The sequence below is a fragment of the Diadema antillarum genome, unplaced genomic scaffold, assembly GCF_040938485.1.
Source record: "Diadema antillarum isolate AM-2024a unplaced genomic scaffold, OU_Dant_1.0 seq00001476_RagTag, whole genome shotgun sequence".
In the NCBI taxonomy this organism is placed as follows: Eukaryota; Metazoa; Echinodermata; class Echinoidea; order Diadematoida; family Diadematidae; genus Diadema; species Diadema antillarum.
The window spans coordinates 355,342-374,497 of NW_027272215.1; the positions used below are offsets into that span (position 1 = coordinate 355,342).

The 19,156-nt window shown below is 38.6% G+C and overlaps 1 protein-coding gene and 1 long non-coding RNA gene across 2 annotated transcripts in view; one reads left to right on the plus strand and one right to left on the minus strand.

Annotated features, from left to right (window-relative positions):
• The window catches only part of LOC139709875 (solute carrier organic anion transporter family member 4A1-like), a 103,039-nt gene that overhangs the window by 66,164 nt on the left and 17,719 nt on the right, over positions 1-19,156 (minus strand). The window lies entirely within an intron of this gene.
• Positions 8,366-11,761, plus strand: LOC139709874 (uncharacterized). Its single transcript, XR_011709417.1, has 3 exons — positions 8,366-8,738; positions 10,441-10,556; positions 11,613-11,761. It is a non-coding gene; the product is annotated as an uncharacterized lncRNA (long non-coding RNA).

Consider the following 19,156-nt stretch of genomic DNA (forward strand, 5'->3'; position numbering starts at 1 on the left):
AGCAATCGAAATGTAATGTTACATCCGGTCAGGTTTGCCTATCTATGTTATGGCAATATCTTTTTAGATTGTATATACGGGCAAAATATCTGTATACGTTTGTCGGCGGGAATGAAGTGGATAGCTGGAAAGGAAAGTGATGAAATGTACTGGGAAAGAATAAAGGAGCACTAATCGAAGGAATTGTATCATAATAGAAAAGTAATGGAAACTTGATTATAAATAATGGCACATTATGCAAAGATTTTGCAGTCGTTTTTCTGTATGTTTTTCTTTCAATTTCATAGTTAAGTAATTCATAATCGCCAACAAAAAATAGCTTCCTGAAGATGGCCATTCAGGTTTGTTTTCCCTTCGCTATATGCTATCTCTTCAAATGCAGCATGAACACACTTCAATTTATAGTCCATGGGCCAAGACCCGAAAAATGGGTTGTTGGTACCACCTGAGGTGGCAAAACCTTTTTGGTGTCAGTTTGTTTGTCGGGCAGAGATATGCTTATCAAGCTATGATAGCATTTCCAAATGAGTAGCTTAGGCATAAAAAATGATTTTTTAAAACCAATTTGGTCTCGTTTCTATATCCCTATACTTCTGAATCGAAACTAACCGCTATACAAAGAAGAGCACTGTCTTCCATATGTCCACAGGTGTTCTGTTGTAAACGCGATGCGCGTAGTCTTTATTCAAGGCAGCGAAGGGAATATCCAAAGGGTTATGATTTCCACAGCTGTCACGCGGTACGCTTAGTCTTTATCAGGACCAATGTACCGTTATCATATCTAAAGTTCCTCATAAAAGGGATCATCTATACTATTTTTATACTACCCTCTAAACAAATAAATCAATTTTAAACAAAAATCACTCTGTTTATTTACAATTATTCATTATAATGTATTGTAGTGTACCGGTACATTGTTTTTGCATTATCCTTTTTGGTTGGATGAAAATAAAGCGACATCGGCGTGGTGTTAGCGTTTTCACACTAGCGTTTTTGCCGGAAAATGATAAATAATTGCAAAATACGGTAAAATTCAAGAGGATTTTTTTTTTTTTTTGGTTGTTGTTGTTGTTTGCAGATAAAATGATATACACTGTATCATAAGCTTTGGATATTCCCTTCGCCGTCTAGAATAAAGACTAAGCGCACCGCGTTTACAACAGAATACCTGTGAACATACCAGAGAGCTGCATACGGAACATACAGAAAACAGCGCTCCTCTTTGTATAGCGGTTAATTTCGATTCAGAAGTATAGGGATATAACAACGAGACCAAATTGGTTAAAAATTTATTCATTATGACCAAGCTACTCATTTGGAAATGCTATCATAGCTTGACAAGCATATCTATGCCCGACAAACAAAATGACAAAGGTTTTGCCACCTCAGGTGGTACCAATATCTGGCCTGGCCCATGAACTATTAGACCCCGTTTATCCAAGTGCGAGGCTCGGCCGCGGCCGAGTCCACCTTCATTTCAGTGTAAACGCGCAAAAGGCCAAATGCGAGGCCAAAATTGGCCTCGCATTTGGCCTCACTCTGGAGGTGGTCTCGGCCGCGGCCGAGCAGCGGCCGAGCCCGGCCTTTTCTTGGTGTAAACGCAAACTGGGCCAAATGCGCGGCCAATTTTAGTCTGGCTTCCAAACCTTCTGCCTTTATCTTTCGCTATTCAGGATATTAACCCCCTCAACGTCGAAAACTAGTATAGTTTAAGGTGGTTTTGTCCTGCAAAGGATTCTTTTCTTCGGCAAAGGCCTTTGCCCGAACGGCGACTTCGTCGCCACGGAATTCATGTGGCAAAGGGTCTGAAAACCAGACAAAACCAAATTGCATTTGTTTACAAGCAGAGCGCCACTACGACAAATATTGAAAGGTTTGAATCAAAAGCGCGGCCGAGCCCAGCAGTGTAAACGGACAAAATTGCGGGGCTCGGCCGCGCAATTGAGGCCGGGCTCAATTTAATTTCTATAATAGATAAATGTTTGGAACATGCACATGAGAACTTGCACATTCGATTCCCAACAACCATAAAGTTATGGTTACGTAATACATCCGAAGCACATCGCTAACATCCATTCTATATGGACCGGTACAGAAAAAAAAGAGACTGCCAGTAATCGACCTATGACCTTCTCTATTATGCTCTTAATCCCCTGCCCTTTTAGATTGCGTCAAAGAGAGGGTCTATCTAGGAATGTTTTTGTATCTGCATCCAGTCTATTCATAAAGATACAATGTAACCTGATACTCAAATTGCCAGCAGGTCTATTCAAAATATTTTCGCCCAAAACAAGTGCACATGTGACGCTGTGTTACGCCATGATGACTATACGACTTCGATGAAGTAGCACAATCGACTGCGGTGTTTGTATGCCATACATCCTGTACTAGGTTTGTTCCGGGCCAAGTTGTCTTTTTTTAACGATTTTATAACATAATCAGATTATTATTCATGACGGTAAAACCCTTCAAATAACTATAAATAACATTGCTGTCATGATAACACACACACAAAAAAACATCAACACAACATGCAGGGACACGCTAACGATTTTACTTTTGACTTTATTCAATTTGCCGAGTTTTGGTAAATCTCAGGACTCGGCAGCAGAAGAAGGCCAACATTTCATGCCAGTATGGTAAGCAGGTCGCCGTGCTGAGATGGCTTTCATAGAAAATCCGTAACTGCATTACTGATATATACGACGTAGTATGCCACAATTCTTTATCATGTAAATGTGTGCTAATAAGGTAGGTGCGTGCACACAATGCTCTTGACCGCCGCACGCACGCTTTTCACTCGAGTGTGGCAATTTGCATAACGATGCAAATGAGATCGCGAGAGCGTGCGGATGGTTGCTCGTCATTGGTCAGTTTCCCAACCGTTGCAAAGGTCTGAATGTCGTGAAAATTTCACTCATGTTTGCCGATATTTTGCTTGTTTATAGACATGATGTAGGCCTATGACCAATCATCACAAAATGTACACAGATGGCAACTTTGATGTATGTAGTCCCACAAAATATAATTCATTTCTAACATAGGCATCGAATTGTTGGTGAAATTCTAAGTTTAAAAATGCGTTTTCATTTCATTCGCTCAGCCCGAGTATACTCGGGACACCAGCGGGTTAAGAAAGAATGATGGGTTGTTGTTGTTGTTGTTGTTGTTTTAGGTTTAATGGCAATTAGTCATAATTTTGACTATTTTTGCCAGACTATATAATATCTATATTTCCCTATGATTCAATTATTAATATTCATTTTAAAAAGATTAAATTCTATCATTATATCCATATTTCTTTTATTTCCAACCAATATATATATACATATTTTTTTTTTTATTACAGACATTTATTGTCATCCTCGCTCAGTCAAAATGATTTGAATTACGCTGATGTGGTATATACAGCTAGGGTGCCAGTTTTCGTAACTGCGACCGGCAGCCCCACAAGCACAGCGTAGATGCGTATGGGGCAGCGTAGATGCGTATGAGGCTGCTTGTCGTAGTTACAGTTTTCGGCACTTTAGCACATTTCCTTGTTTACGCATTACCATCAATACTGCACCGTTTTAGCTCGGAATTTCGATATGAAATTGAACTATTTAAAAGGCCAATAATAATAATAATAATAATAATAAGTTCGGGCTATGTTCAAGCTAACAACCTGTTTCTTTCACGGGACGAAACAATGCAACAGTCCTGCTTAGCGACGGCGTTTACGCTCAATCGCACGCACTACCGTATACGGCGATAGTTTGGATGTGTAAGATAATGACCCAATCGCAGGACAGGTCTATCATTAACTATTCTAACCAATACGGCAGCCCGAATGTAAACTGAAGTGCGTTTGTGTCCGTGCCGCTGCCGCCGCATGAATGAGTCGGTAAGCGTTGTGTGTCGGCTGCGGTGACTTAGTTGCCGCAAGTTTTTAACTCACAAACAATAGGAAACAGTAGAAAGAAAGGCACGCAATGCGTATTACAACAAGCGTACAAGAGATGCGTTTAGCAAGTACCAATACCTATACTAGAGTGAATAGAACCTGAGAACCCATTGTAGGCGGGGATTCAAAAGACAGCATCAGTAGAGAAAGTTAATGAAGTTAATTAACGATAGTCGTCTTTTCAGATCGTGTTCTTTGCGTGTACTAAAAACACTCTAATAATGCACATGGTCGTAATGTTGCAGAGCATCAACGACTGCTTTCGTGCCTGCTCTGCTACAGCTGTATACAGGCGTAACATTCTGAATTCCCGCCATATTAGGCACATTTCCCTTACAGGCGTTGCGTCCACATTATTTATCGCTTTTATCGCGCTTGCCAAAGCTGCACATAATTTATACTATACGTATCAGAAGCAAATGTTGATGTATAGGCCTGACAGCTTCATGTTGTTGTTTTTTTATAATTATGATTGTATCATATTAATTTAAAATTATAGTACTTCTTATTCTCGGTCACTTTTGTGATACCATAGCATATAAAGAACCATTAACTTGTAGCTTAAACCTATTTTCATTTATTTTTTTTTTTTTACAAAACACCACATTTACAGTTGCAATCTTTCTGCATTTGAGAAGTTGAGTATAGACCGATAATCATATTTACAATTATATTCGGAATTAATACTTGAAAGGCCGTCCTCGTTTCGTTTTGTATTCACAAATCTTATACTGAAATAAGTGATTGCTTGATTACTTTCGGGTAAAGGAACCACCGGAAAAGGAACGCATTTATCTGTTTATTTTTTTTTTCTTAACGAACCTAAGCTAATAGCGAACCATATAAATTTTGTGATCTATGAACCTTCAGAATAATCAATAACCCCCCCCCCCCCAACAAAAGGAAGCATTTCATTGTCATACGTTGTCAATAGAGATAAAAGGCCAGTTTTTATTTCGTAGTGCGTCTCAGTACTCCTGTGTTTATTTTTAAGGATGTGGCTTCTCTTTATGATTGCGATTGATGTTCAACTATTTCTTTCCCGCAAGCTTGAAAAAGAAGAAGCTAAAATTCAGGCAAGGAGACGAGTTTTCTTCCATAAGATACAATCATTAAGACATACATTTATTTCCAAAAGTTGTGTGATTGCTTATGCGTTAAAGAATTTTGTCCATTACATGTATCAGGCACTAAACAAAACGGTTGAAATCTGCTGAAAATTGTACTTCGTTTTCTTTCTTTTTTTTGTGTGTAATTTCATTTCCATTTCAAGCGGGGATAGACGACTAGAAATTAGTTTGTCTATACTGGTGGGAGACATTAGTGTTCCAGTACATACTCCGCATTTAAACAGTTGTCATATTTTCGTAGTCATAATCAGATAATGGACACGTGATATATTATAAAAATGAAAATACAAAACAACGAACACGTCATATGTACAAACATTATTAGCTTCAATGAATTATACTTACCTGAAATATTCTGCATAGAAAAAAACACGCGTGCCAATTCAACAATATCAAATTAAACAATATCATAGAATTAATAGAACACACAGCGATATCATGCACGGCAGATCAAATCAAGTTCGGTTGGTGAGAAAGCTAATTGAAGTTATAAAGTTGACTTATTTACGTTTTCCTTTCTATCTATAAAAACAGCATTACATTGTATATCTATGTCTCTGTTGCAAACTATTGCCAAAGATAGCATTGTTAATCTTCTGAGCAAATCCGAATCCTTAAAGTACATGTACTGTAATTTTTGCTTGATAATGTAATAACCCATATAACTTTATAAAGGACTTGCAAATTTAAAGTTTCAAACCGAATACTAAAACATTACATTGTACACGGTCTATTAAAAAAAATAATTTGAATGCGTTGTGTTAGCATTTAATAGCATCAATCTGCCTTTTATTTTCCGTACGTAAAGCGCACAAAAACGTAACCGACATTACCAAATACAGTGGAATGCCTTGTACCACTTGTTGTACGGCGTGATATTATCATTAGAAGTATATCCCATTCCTTTTCCTTTTCTTTGCTTGAAGCAGTAGTCAAACCAGGTGTCATTTTCAAAGCGACATCACTTGGGAATTAGAATGTATGCAGATGATCGTTAATCGTGTATTTCGCGCTATTATTATAGCATTTGCATTTTCCAACTGTTATTGACAGTATTTTGTTACTGTATGCTTACGATTACGAATGTCGGTTATGAATTCAAAAGACTAGTTCATCAATCGAACTATAAAGGTAATAGTTGTGTTGAAAGTAGTTCGGTACAAGTTCAAAACGCAATCGAAGTCATCGTCACAGGGTGAACTAATAGCTCTAAAAAACTTGTTTAGGCCGTAAAGATTGCCGTATGCAATCTTTGTAGAAAGTTTTGACTGAGGCCATCTTTTGAGTATTTTGAGAAATTATATGAAGATTTTTTTTTAAATTATGTAAAGAATTAGTTTGATTTTGACTATGAGAATAAAAAGGCGCAGTTACCTCAATCATGTCGTAGTTCGATTAGGCACGATGGGTAAAGTGAATTCATGACTTGTTGAGAGAGAGAGAGAAGAGAGAGAGAGAGAGAGAGAGAGAGAGGCCAAGCAAGAGGCAATAGGCTACTTGTACATAATGCCCACCGACAGACACAAGCACAGTATATCACAGCTAGTAGACGCTTATAATTGACCACGTCAGTTACGCTGGGGTCGCTCATAACACACAAAGGGCATCCATGGAACACGTCAATTTCTATATGTGGGACAGTACAATATTTTCGCGATTTCGTGCCGAGTAAAGGAATGATATCCTTATGATTTCAGCTGGCGCGCGCTGCTGACCCATCTAATCATCACGTTACACCTTTGGTATCATCTTATAGCTGGATAATAATTTTCCTTTTACATGGTATGCATTCGTTAGTGCCCTACAATGAAAAAGAAGACTCTTAGGGGAATTTTAGACGAGTATGTGAACCCATTATTTCCGGGACATCGGTAATGAATTAGCCAGGCACGAAGTCGATGACCTTTCATGTCGCTCTTGGGAAATTTAAACAATATTGCTTTCAGGTTTTAACCTTAACCTGTCCAAAAAAAAAAAAAAAAAAAATCATGTGAAAACGTAATTCAGTTATCATGATCTGCGGGGTCAACTCGAGGTCACCCGTGCGAGAACTTGGATATTCTAGACGGGGGTTTTCGGCTTGCCGACTGACTGGCAATGCGCAATTTTAAGCAAGGGTTTGAAGCTCCTTGGCGCAAGTAACAAGCCTTGTATTGTCGGGAATCGTCTCATTTCACGCTTGCGCTGAAACTGTCGGCCGGGGAATGGCGCATGGACTCGCACGCGGTATACACCTGATACACACGTACCGTGTAAGCACTGCGGGAACCAGGGAGGTGAGATGGGATCATGCGGGAACCAAGCACTGGCGGCACGGGGCCGTGCGAAATCGCACCCCAAAGCCGCACGGGCCCGTGCGCCAGACCCGCACGGGTCCGTGCGACAGCGTGCGAGGGAGTATGGATCCGCACGCAGGCGTGCGGATCTGCACGGGGGCGTGCAGATCCGCACGGAGGTGCACGACCACGCACGGCCGCGTACAGGGGCGCACGGAGCCATACGCTCCCGTGCGAGATCGCACGAACCTGCACGCAGCCGCACGAAGCAGCCCCGTGCGCAGTGCGTGCGGGAGTAACATAACATAATGGTCTGACTGTATTATAGGACTAGATTGGCACTTGGCCATTAGACTCTCGTTTGAGGTTATATGTTAGGAGTAGGACAGGTTATTAAGTAGGGCCATGTTTGTCCTGAAATCCATCACTCACCCATCAGGAATATTCCATGATATGTGACTAAAATTCTCCCAGTTTTTTTTTTTTCGATCTATCCTGTGTGGTACTCTCCTGTGGTACCATGGAAATGCTGTGTGGTAATGCTGTGTGGTAATGATCGACCTGTGGTACTGTCCTGTGGTACTGTCCCAAAATACCACAGGACAGTTCCTGTGGTACTGTTCTGTGGTACTAGTCCTGTGGTACTGCCCTGTGGTACGTCCCAAAATACCACAGGATTTCCTGTGGTACTGCCCTGTGGTACGTCCCAAAATACCACAGGAATTCCTGTGGTACTGTCCTGTGGTACTGTTCTGTGGTACCGGTCCTGTGGTACTTTCCTGTGGTACTGCCCTGTGGTACGTCCCAAAATACCACAGGAATTCCTGTGGTACTGTCCTGTGGTATGTCCCAAAATACCACAGGACAATTCCTGTGGTACTGTCTGTGGTACTGTCCTGTGGTACTTTCCTGTGGTACTGTCCTGTGGTACCGTCCTGTGGTAATTACCACAGGGGTACCACAGGACTTTTTCGTAAGGGTGATCATTTATGTTTTTGTTATTACTTGAGTATTATATTTTTTTCCATTTGGTTTATAGCATTCTTTCTGGGCCACCCTTAATATGATTACAAATGCAATCTTGTTCCCTAATTTGTACAGATCAAGCAAGACTTCAGCCAGGAGATCATGGCTGAAGACAGGATGTTTGCAGCATGGCCATGTATGCTGACAAAGTACTCTAGTATGGGGAATCAAGATGTCCATCGTAGCAAACGCTGCTTATTCGTCACATTCAGCCAGGAGATCATGGCTGAAGACAGGATGTTTGCAGCATGGCCATGTATGCTGACAAAGTACTCTAGTATGGGGAATCAAGATGTCCATCGTAGCAAACGCTGCTTATTCGTCACACGGGTGACACCGATGCCCTAGTGATTTCCCAAGGTACATTTTAAATAGTATTGCTCTGTGTAGAGATTTTAATCTACAGCCCCAGTACCACCCTTTCCTTTTTTGCATTTGAGTTGAGGTGAATTTATTAACAACATTAACAAAATACTTACAGTATGTACATGACTATAAAAAAAAAATTGTTAGACCAAGAAATTCATTCAATGCTTGTTAATTAATTTCTAAGACTTTCGCAAAAACCTGCAAAAACTGAAGTGGATCTGTAATTTCAAAGCCAATATCAAAGAGATCATCCGGGCTCTTGATGACTCTGCTTTGTCCATCATTCAACTTGCATGTCATGTTCCCGTATTTGGTTTTGTTGCCGATTCGACATCATGAGCTTCCTTGGCATTTATCATGCACTGATCGAGTGACATATTGCATGCCTTTAGATCTTCATTGATGTACACACTTTTCATGTTCTCTTTTCCTTTCAGACTAGAATGCCCAGAATACAGTTTGTTCCTTTTGTTTGCAATAAAGTGGACTTTGATCTGCCTGCTCTTTCCTTCTTGCCTTTTCCCCAAGATGATGACAAGATCATGAAGATGAGATGTCCTCTTTCCAAATGTCTAAGCCAACTTCCTTGGCAACATTTGACTCGCCCTCAGTAAGCTCTTCCTCTGTCTCCTCAGCCCCCTCTGGCAGGCCAGTCAGGCAGAGATTGTCCCTCCTTAGCTCATGTTGGACCTCGTCCTGCTGGAACTGAATCCTCAAGAGATGACATGTGGATTCAGAACATCTTTAATTGTGCTCATACAAGCTTCTTTCGCTCCTTGTATCACATGCGGTAGTGCAGCTTTAATGACTGTAACTACAGCTTGGACAATTATTTGGGAGAGGCTGTCTCCTGCCCCTCTCTCACATTATAGCACCTCACGGCCACACAGTTCATGTACACTGAAACTTCTGGACGGTTTGTCCTTGCCTCCTTCATCTACCATTCCCCTTTTCTTCTCCACTACCTGATCAACTCACATGATAATCAAGCTTTTGTCATTATAGGATAACATTAACAGAGAAGTCTTTTATGAACTATTAAAGTTTTTGCATTCTTTTTCCTACTACTTGGAATAAAAATCACTGGACCTTGAACATCCCTTGCTCTTGCTAATCTAATTAAGATATATGCATATTAACTGATCTTGCTTTATGCAATGCCAGAATATGACATGAACCTCCTGCAAAAGCCCAAATGTCATTCAGATTGCAATAGTCTTTGTTAAGCACTTAACAGTAGTGCAAGATTATTCTTATTAAGGCACTGGCTGTCAACACCATTCAACTTTCTTTCATCCAAGTTCATGGTAACTCTGATTGCTGCTTTGTAGAATAGCATGATGATTATTACAGCATTATAATTCTAATGCTTGGCCTTACAAGTTTGGCTCTACTCATCCACAATTACTTGCCCGTCTTGGTAGTAAATGCCGTTGCCAGAATCAGTCCCTCATTCAAAATGTGTAGTATTTTCTACAATACCCTCCAAACAACTTTAAAACAGCCCCCCCCCCCCACAAGTAATCCTGGTTGCAATCAAGTACAATATAAGTACATAAGCTAGCATCTGAATATGAGCTGATACTTGTCAGCATTTCTCTTTATCAGTCTTGATTGTGTTAATATTTTTAAAGGGTATATTTGTACTTATCATTCAAAATACTCCCCCTGTGTCATACATTTTGCTCCACAGAGGAAAAAGAGACGCTTGCATTCAGCATGCTGCCGCTAGTTTGCCGAGGCTGGACTGCGAGGGTGTGGGGCAAGTGCTCCTTTCAGGAGTCAGAGTTATTCTACGACTTTCAACCTGTAAGTACCTAACTGTTCGGAGGCTAATCTTCTAAAACAAGTGATGTGTTGCCCTCTTATTAAAATGATGAGATGGACTTTGACATTGCAATACAAAATATAGAAATCATCAAGCTGTGGTCCATAGTTACAGAAATTCCCAGTTTATGCTGTTTCATTTGTTAGTTTAGTCCATGGATTCTACATATTTATGCAAATTTACTATGTTGCTAATGTATGCTGTGAATCACAATAATTCTTTTTTTAATGAAAAAAAAATCTTATATTACATAGTCAACATACATATTTACTTTATTTTGTGCCTGACTGCTCAATCACACACTTGTCCAATATCAATATGTCCTTTTCATTTTGATAAAAAGGGGAAAAAATTCGCATGAAATGCAAAATTGGTCCCAAATGTCGCCAATAAGGAATATTCCATTCATTAACAAATATTGCACTTGACTTATGGTATCATTATATTCAGCAAGATGCTGGAAATATATCACATACCACTCATATACATCCAATGTGATACAGGGTGTCTCCCCCCCCCCCCCCCATACCAAAAAGAAAAAAGACCTCGCATACTCCTTAATGTTCCTACAATGTAAGTGGACAAAATTGATATACTACTAGTATTGGAAAGAGTAACTTACCCAAAATAATGAAATGCAATTCAGAAGTAGTTTTTGTTTGATAATACTTTTTGCCTGGGCTTGCCAGCAATAAAATTAATTGCCTTTCAGAAGTTCCCATAGGCCACACAGTTGAAAATTCATTCAGCCAGGTCATGGTTAGCCCTTGCAAGAATAGAAAATGTAATACATGGATGTTATATACTACATAAAATACCCAATTTAGGGTATATGTTTGCAAATGAAATGTTGCAGAATTTGGCCAGGCACTTTATTATGAACTCTACCTTGAACACTGGAGAGGTGTGGGAAATATATCTGTTCTGATGGACTTCATTATACCAATGCCTCAACCCAACACTTCTGCGTAGATTATTTCAAGATTTTATCGAGATATATATGCATGTTTCTTTTCCACTTCCATTTCATTTTACAGGAGGGCACAGACCTGGCTTTCTACATTGGACAAATTGACAGGAAGCAGAGACCACAGCCCTTCATCTTGCTGATGGGAGGATCCTGGAAGAAGCCACTGCAAACCTTTGTCATTAGGAAGTTTTCGCTACACGACGCGAAGACCGAGAATACGAGGAAGCAATCACTTGTGACAGTCCCCGTACTCTGACTCCCGTCCTCATATCTAGCAGTTTCGCTTTCCTGTACAAGACGGAGGTGTGGGGACAAGATCACTGATTATATGGCTGACTGGCTGGCTCACTCCTGCCCAGCATTGGGACCGAACGCTATTTTGGCCAAGTACCGTACTCGTTTTCCCCCGGACGGGACCTCCCTCAGATTTGATCATGTGCAGAAGCAAATTTCGCACACGACACGCTCAACTCCCGGCCGCGTTGTGCTTGCGAAAACTCCCTATTGTAGAGAGACAGGGATTCTTGTTTCCATCTTTGACAAAGGCTGTGGACTGTGCATTCAAAGTGCATTATGTCCTAGATGTAGAGTACCAGGCTCAATGTTTTGCTGCCTGGCAGTTCTTGGAGACAGTTGTGTACAAAATGCCTGGTAAAGTGACGTCCAATTTTGTGAGAGAGATCAGGACATACCTGAACTCTTCAAATCAGGAAGATTAGATGCGTAGAATGAGATTTTCATGGTCATCAGAAGTTTAATAGACAAAGTTGACTTTTAGGTCATTCGTCAAAGCAAAGGTTTGGTATCTATGTTTTATTTGTTTATAACTCAATAAGTAATGGATACATGTCACATGGAAAGATCAAAGGTCATGAGAAGATTGTTCTATTAGTGGGTAATGTTGGCCCTTGAAAACTTGTGATAAAGATGGGCTAGAAATGAATTAAAAAGGGTATTTTGCATAGTAGTGACTTAATGAAATATTGGGCAAGATCTTCACAGGTTTATACTGAATCATGACAGTCAATTTTCAGAAATATAGCAATTGTGAAATTAAAACCTCATATCTGTTGAGCATAATGGAGGTGACACTCTGTACTGAATGTGGCCTTCATAAAATTCAAGATGAACTGCGTTTCGTAGAATGTATATTTCCATTATGAATTTATTTCATTGTATATAGAGTAATCTTCATTACTGCCATCTCTATCACAGGAGTGACAGAGATGATCTTTGCTGGACAGATGTGCTGTACTTGGCACATCCCAGTTATGAAAAAAACAACTGTATGTGTTGGTAGCAGGTATGACTTCTCAAATTACACCAGTAAACAGGAGTAAATTTCATTATAATTACAATGTACTGTATATGTTATTTGGTCTGTTCAGATATGCTGAATATGGGTATGGAGTAGAATTTTCACAAGAGATAAAACTTATTTCTTAGTGTGAATGGTTTCTCCATCTGCAGTATATTTACAGTCATCATTGTACTGTCAAGGAAATATAATCTAATAACCCCTGACTTACTATTGCAGATGTTCCCCAAAAGCATTGCAACTGAAATGATTCAAAATGTTGTTGCATCAAATTGAACATTGTTAAAAATGATCTAGTTAATAGAGAAGCTGTGTAGTGCAATACCTTCAGTAATATTTTCTTAGTGGGGCAACAAAGTACAGTATTGGGACAGAAAAGCAAATCCTTAGAGGGTCATTCCCTTATGCTTCGCTTATGAGATTTCCAAGCGCATGTAATAGTGACAAACACTTCAAGAACAAAGTCAGTGGTTCTAAGAAAATCAGATAATTATTCCAGGAAATAAGACTCATTCAAGATTTATCTTGTCTTGTCAGGGTATGATCACTATAAAACTGGATAATGTGTCTGTAAGGTGTGCATTGGACTGTAAAAGCATTCTGAAAAATTACATTCTCTGTGTACTGTTCATTCAGTTAGCCCTTTTGGACCGATCTGAGGGCAACTGATGGTCCCCATGCACCCACACAATATGAGAAATGAAGCAACAAAATATTCAATGTGGCACAGGTATAGATAATCTCAAGCTGAACACATCCGTGTTATGCATAATAATTAATTCTTTAATTATTGCATGTTTCAAATTCAATTTGCCATTGCAGTTTAGTTGAAATATTGTAAAATGTGATTTTTACGGCATTAAGCGCCCCATTTGTATGTAAGTGGAATCAAAATGTACATTTGACAATACACTAATCTTTAGATGAGTCGAGGTCAATTCAGCTGGGAAATCACTTAACTCAAGCATAACAAAAGCTTGTGATTTTTCCTCTGCAGTCAAACTGCATATTTTTACTAAATCCGCGCAAGTCGACACATTTTTCTCGGTTCTCCAGAACTTCGACTGTTCAAAGGTTAACTGTATAAGAAGAATTGTTACTCTGTATATATTCTGAAAATGGATGAGACAATTCTTGATTGGCTCAATTTGTTATTTGTAATAAGTTTGCACATCGATGGACATATTGACCAATTGAAAGTTTTCTAATGATACGATGTCAGCAATATAGACAGTGAAAATGTGCTGAAATATATAATTGGCCAAAAAAATAAACATTTGTGTTATTGTGCTTATATACAAGTGAGTTGTACAGTAATATGGGATTAAGAACTGTTTAAATTCTAAACATGAATATTTAATATTTGCTTTAAACAACCCAGTTGTATAAAATTACTTTTAAACAACCCGGTTGTATAAAATGACTTTTAAACAACAGTTGTTTAGAGTTTTAAACAACTTTTTTTAAACAACTCAGTTGTATAAAATTACATTTAAACAACAGTTGTTTAGACTTTTAAACAACTTTTTTTAAACAACCCAGTTGTACAAAATGACTTTTAAACAACAGTTGTTTAAATTTTTAAACAACTTTTTTAAACAACCCAGTTGTTTAAATTTCTTTTAAACAACAGTTGTTTAGAATTTTTAAACAACAAAGGGTTAAAAGTTTAAACAACTACGTGTTGTTTAATTTTTAAACAACAGTTGAGCGATTCACCGGTTAACTTGTGGTTGTTTAAAATTTTAAACAACCTTGTTGATTTTTTTCTAACAGTGTAGCTCGGTCGAGCTACAGTCGGGCGAATCATTATTAGCGGGAGTTTCATAGAAAAACTAAAAGGTCATTGCTACACAAATTGGGAATTTCATGTTTGCTCAGGTTGTTTTCGTCGCTGGCTCTGGGATGCTTTCACTCTCTTCATTTCCATCATTTTAGTGCTTTGGAATTCCTGGTCAAAATCCATTATCGACCGTATTAAGGAACTTAAACGAGGACGGAAAATGCTGACACCTTGATTTAAACTGGGGATCTTATGAGAGATCATCACTAACACTCGTTACCGGCAAATTTACAGCATAAAGTTTTTTTTTTTTTTAAACAGTGATACACACAAACACACTCGTATACACACAGAGCAAATAATCCTACCCCCCCCCCCCCCCACACTATCTCTCTCAAGTCCTACACATACGATCCCTGATGTGTTACTGCAACATACAGTAAACAGGGTTTGGCCTACAGGGCAATCCATTCCATCTAGAGTGAAATTGCCACAAGAAATGGAAGTAGGGGCCTAAATCTTTAATATTTTACCACAATAAATAACAGATTATCAATCCAGCCATCTTCACAGATGGAAAATGAACAACAACAACAAGAAATGGAAGTAGGGGCCTAAATCTTTAATATTTTACCACAATAAATAACAGATTATCAATCGCTTTTCATGCGTCATGGTAGACTAGTTTGCACAAGTCGTGGCAGAATGAATTAAAAGGAAATTATTTACCGTAGTGCATCGTTATTTTTCATGCACACTATTATGCAATGTATAGTGATGTACAGCACATCCAACATGACAATCCAAGTGCGTGTGGGTGTGCGCGTACGCATATAATTATGGATATAGTCGAGCAGTCGTATCTGTAGTCAATGTTATGTTAGCAGGTAGCTTGCCATTCCGGTGCACATGAATTGGCGAAGGATACTAATAAGATACCTCGAACCATATCGAATGGAATATTTATGATTGCCAGTTTCATTACTGGCGTGAAGGTGAGCACAATCAATCACCTTCAGTGTGGAACACATCACAAAGTCTCAGGCATGGGTGTTCGCTTTCGTTGAGCCCCTTTGAGTGTTTTGTTTCTTTGTTGGTTTGTTTTTTTCGTCTGTCTCTCTGTCTGCTTGTTTCTGAAGGAAACTTATGTTATCAATTTGCTATTCTACGCAAAATGAGAAAGCATATTATACAGGGATCGCAAAGCAATACACAGTAGTACGAAGTGTGGCAGCTAGGTTATAATCTAAAGTTCATACATTGTCATGATTATGACAATGCATAAAACATACACATCATGATTAAGTTAATAAAATGAATAAACTAAAACAAAAATGAATATACAGGCATTATTAAAACATAATATTGAAAGAAGACGGTTATGATTTCTTTTTTTAAGTTCCATTGTTTCATGAATTACGCAAATTAGCAGATATTTCATGGGGAAAAATATGCCATCTTAAAGGGGCATTCCAGACAATTTCGGCCTACATATCTGAACATCCGTGGTGCATAAGTCGATATATAGTGTAATGTATATAGATTTGTGGAATTTATTGTTGTCCTTAATGAGCAGATAAACCAATATTAGTACTCTGACGAAACCGCTGCCAATTTTATTTTGTTATATTTCATGTTGTTATATTCGATGTATTTTTCACTGAGAAATACGAAAATAAACTGAAATTGAAATTGAAATAAAAATTTGCTCTGAAGATCTTTCTCTCCCTGCTATTACATTCTTTTTTTTTCTTTAAATGATTTATTGATGTTCAATGCTGTAAACAAGGAAATACATGTCTACAACGAAGAACAGGAAGCGAGGAAACAGTACATGGGAGGAGCTAGGAAGAGGAGGCAAGACACGGATGAAAACTATCTAAACTCGCCCTCCCTAGGCTTTAATCGCCCATTCTCACCGTCAACTCGTCCTCTATCGCCAGACCAGATGTATACAATGCATAAATCTTGTCATGATCGCAACCCTGTCGTAGTACAATATGTCTGTTCTCATTTCCTAATCCTTTAATCATCTTGCACGTCAAGCACTATATGCACATGCAGTATTACCATGCAGCTGTCATTATCGTGACCTCGGGTCAAAGTCAAAACCCCTCCCCCCCCCCCCCCCCCCACACACACACACAGAACTTGACATTTAAAAGTGTATCAGGAAGGAACATCCCGCAAATAAAATGAGGAATGGAAGGCGAGACAATATGAAACACAAGATTAGTATTTTTTTTTATCAAACAGTTCACAGAAAGATAATAATATGCAAGCGGTCCGTCAAATCTCCACCTTTTTCTTACTGCACATGCATAGCGAGATTTGACTTTCGGTAAAACAGCATCGCCCGGATCATATTTTTACACTGATAAAATGAACAAAATTATCAGCAATCACAAGAAACAGGATCGCCCTAATCTTGTGTTGTTGTTGTTGTTTTTTTTTTCACTTACGCATTGATAATTCCCACACTAGAGATGCCCACATTGTGAGCACATTTTAATGCTCACGTGCATGGTCATACAAATAACCACATGTCAAACACAGACACAAATCATTATTATTAGCGTATCATGTACACGTGCTGTTTATGGCTCACATGACCATATACTGAAGCTCAAATTATCTAAGTTTTACAATTTAATGTGAGCACTATACTCGAAGATGCAATATAGCCAAATATATTCTCAATTGTGCTTTTATTTGTTTGTATGATAAGTTTACGACAGTATGAAAATTGAATATAGACGCTTGGTTGGAAAAAAAAGATAAAATAGACATTACATACTTTTCGTTAGCTGGTTTTCCTATAAGACAAGGAAAGACGGAAACAAATTAAAAGTATTACGTTTCAACATTATAATTAAACACGAATATTTACCCCTACACTCAATGTCACATAATTATGTGACCGTGCACCTCAAAACGAACATAAAGTCGCACACACTGATTTTGCGTGAGGACTGAAAATAAGTGAAATGGGTCAACCTAGCCGAACTTGACTTTTTCATATTTTCTGAAAGAGCGGGTATTCTTTTACATTATGCTAAAATTTGGTATCATAAAACGGGCGGGAAAGTGTGCTTTTTTAGCAGTTTATCTCGAGCATTTTTGGTAGAATAGTGTGATTAGGTGTGTCTTTAGAATCCCTTTTTCATTTCTGAAAAACCTTGTCCACACTCTTCACTTTCAACTCTAATAACTTTTGAAAGGATAGTGCTACTGCTTTGAAAGTTGGTATTGATTATGGACATAATGTGTTAATTAGGCATGCTTAATTTCAGTTTAATTTGATAATCCCTTCATTGTTGTTACTCTGGTGATTTACTTCCTGTTTTTTTGTCCCATTCATCGCACAGCCAGCAGGGTTTGGTAAAGATTAAGCGCTTGAATAGACACTGTACTTCAGAGCCTCTTTTCTCAGTTCACACTTTTCGTGAGTTTGTACTTTCTTTCCAATATTTAGATAGGTTAGGAGAGTCCATTTGATTTGAGTTATACATCATTTTAAAGCTTAAAGTCTGCTCTTTCAGAATATGGTTTTAACTAAAAATTCCTGCCTGGCGACTTTTTGTTTGTTTTGAGGTGCATGCAGTGTCACATATGTCCCTATATATCAAATGCATCTACAATTCCTTCAAAGTAACCAGACGATGTCGTTCACAATAGAACATGAATAATATCAAAATTACTAGAAACGTTAGAATATTGTGTAAGACGTGTAAGACATTAATCAGAAAGGGCAATTTGGAATCCACTTGTCACATTTCGAATCGCACACAAAGTGCAATTGATTTGATGAATTATTCACTTCAGCGCATCATACATGCATAATTCTTCAACAGTATCCCGAGCATAAAATTACCTGTATACTAGTATACAAATTATACCTTGCCATGAGAATTTCTGGTTAAAACTATGGGCAGAGGTGAATCCAAAGGACCTATTCACTGAGGGGCTCAGGCCCGAAGTGAATAGTTCTTTTGGAGACACCGAGGCCTATAGTTTTAACCAGAAACTCGAAATTAGGCAAAGTAGGTATATTTGTTTTCAAGTATTTTGGATAAAAAATTTAAAGGGGAAATGCAAAGCGAGAAGTCGTGTCGTAGTGGTGGATGCGATGTTATGAAGGGACTCTAATAGTACGCAGCGCACGATGTCAGGCTGCTTTTGTTCAAAAATTTTACATTTCAGAGCACTTGACGGTCCGAAGCAATGCGCAATGTCAGAATTGCTTTATGACGTCACAATTGCTTTACAAGAAATTGATACATTTCACAGACTGCACTGACGGTACGAGCAGTGCGCAATGTTAAAATTGCTTTGTGACGTCACTTTTTTGGAACGGTTACAAACGGTACGACGCATGCAGTGCGCGACGTCAGCATTGGTTTGTGACGTGGCAATTGTTAAAGATTGTTACATTTCACAGAGTGACAGTGCAAAGCTGCGCACAATTTCAAAAATGCTTTAACTGTGACATCATTTTGCAAATACACAT